The 2349-nt window shown below is 33.5% G+C and overlaps 1 pseudogene; it reads left to right on the top strand.

Annotated features, from left to right (window-relative positions):
* The first annotated feature begins 317 nt into the window (after window positions 1–317).
* Window positions 318–417, top strand: LOC138841358 (U6 spliceosomal RNA; annotated as a pseudogene).
* Window positions 418–2349: the final 1932 nt, after the last annotated feature.

Below are 2349 nucleotides of genomic sequence, written 5' to 3'. Positions count from 1 at the left end.
AACCCATTAGCTCTACAAAGCTAACTCAGTTGATAAATAAGTACTTGAAAAGCCATCACCTTTGGTCTTAGCTTTAAAGGCTTCAAAGTATGATCAAATTTAAAATGAAAACGACAAAATAGTCATTGACAAAAAAATTGTAAATATGAGCAATCGACCAAATGATATAAGCTTTTCCACTATACACAGAATTTTAGAGAAACAAGATCAATCGCATTTTAAGGAACAATAAGGGTTCCTTGTTACAAATAGGCAACCATGGCTATATGCCTGTATAAAGATTGCATCATTAAGTACTTAAATTTAGAGGGTACTACATGCTTCAGCAGCAGGTCTACCCAAATTACAATACCACAGAGATTAACATGGCACTTGCACAAGGATGATATGAAAATTTGTGAAGTATTCCATATTTTTCATTCTTCTGATGCAAGAAATATAAAAACAGTTATTAAAAAGTTGATTACAAAAATACAAGTGTAACAATACATGCAATTCATAGAATTAAAGGTTAGTTTGACATCAGTGTATTAAATCTTCACCCTAGAAAGGCCTTTACATAGCATAATCTTTACAAAACTTGAAATTAGATAACATTGTCATGTTATCCCAAAGAAATAAAATAATATAAGGACCTAGGAAAAAAAGGAATCTTAAACTTCTTCTATATGGAATGCAATCTGAAAGGACACATTTATTAATGAAACTATACATTATATAAAAATGTAGAAGTCAAAGTATTATATATAGGAGCGAATGAAATAGATTATGGATATTGTACAAACATAGATATACTTTTTTCCTAAAAGCACCAGGAACATCTTTAGTTTCTATACTATTCATTTCAACAGATAAGTTAAAATTATTTCTGATTAAAAAATCACAAACTCTGCAGAAATCATTATAGATGTATACAAAAAATTCTTGAATATATTTTGACATCAGAGTCAGGCAATTCACTTGGAAGAATACCATGGAATCCATGAATCTTTAAAGTAAGATATTGCTGTTGCTTTGTATTGTGAAAAAAATGGTAGGGCCACAAAGGATGGACTGGCATTTTTGAAATTTAATAAACTTAACCAAAACATTACGACTTATGAAAACAATTTGTACAGCCTTCCACAACTTCAAAGAGGTAGTGATACATACTTATCCTTTTGGCAATATTAAATGCAGTTTCTTCCAAGCTGTTCTTCAAACTTGGTTTGATATAATGGTTCAACAGAGTACCTATTCGATGTCTATTCCCAGCAGCAACATGCAAGGCGGACAAGAGGCCTTTAGTTTGGGGATTGGTATCTTCCACTCTGGTATTATTCCACATATAAGCGCTGTGCAGGGGTGTCAGCCATTTAGAGTTATTGCATGAATATCTGCCTTGAGCTACCAACTCATGGACAATGTCTAAATGTCCACTCTAGGCTTCCATATGAAGAGGGGTATACTCATACTCATCCCTAGTATTCATTTGGGTGGCCTTTTTGGAAAGTAGTCTTCACACCATAGTAAGCGGATTAATTTTGGCATCCCAAAGAAGAAATTTGCTTGGATCCTACTCCATTTTTTTCTTGAAATTGATACAATTCCTCACTCTTTCATCTTGTTCCTTGTCTGAACATGAGGACCTTTGGTGTCTTCATGTGCAACTTATTCTAGGAATGAGAAAATAGGAAACAATGCCTTCTTTGTAAATGATTTGGGAAATATCATGTTATAGTGTAAGAGAACTCACTATTCAACATATGGGCTTTAAGAGTTTTCCAGTAGCTTTCTAATGTTGGTATCCAACATTAGAAAAAATGTATAATGCAGTAGTAAAATAGAAGTCCTTGGTATGACTACCTAAATTCTTGTTTTTTTAAAGACACTTGTTTTCATCTAAAAATAGTCCTGTCTATTGCCTTCAAGTGATTTTGATGATTGAAGATGCTTAATGAGAAGTCAAAATGTATTAGTAGTCCTTTACTATCAATGAAATTTCACTTTTTCTTCTTGGAAAATATAATGATCAAAGCAATAGTTCAGAATCAGCAAGCAATAGTTCAGAATCATGCTTCAAGTGCAAGTGAATCACCAGTAAGTAATCCTTGATTCCATTTTCCACAAAGTTTTGTCACAGATACAATCTCCCTGCCTTCTGTAGCTGCTTTCCTAGCCTGGACCTATTCCTTCATTGTACAGGAAAAGTGTGATTCAACTGATTTCAGTCAGATCTGTTAGTAGAATTATCAAGTATTTAGATCCTTTTTTAAAATTAGTTGTAGGGCCTGAACTCTGGGCCTGGGCACTGTCCTTTAGCTCTTCAAATCAAGGTAAGCGCTCTATAACTTGAGCCACAGAACAACT

Source organism: Dipodomys merriami, unplaced genomic scaffold (genome assembly GCF_024711535.1).
Source record: "Dipodomys merriami isolate MVZ:Mamm:240054 unplaced genomic scaffold, mDipMer1.0.p SCAF_317, whole genome shotgun sequence".
In the NCBI taxonomy this organism is placed as follows: Eukaryota; Metazoa; Chordata; class Mammalia; order Rodentia; family Heteromyidae; genus Dipodomys; species Dipodomys merriami.
This window is presented reverse-complemented; position numbering and strand designations above follow the sequence as displayed.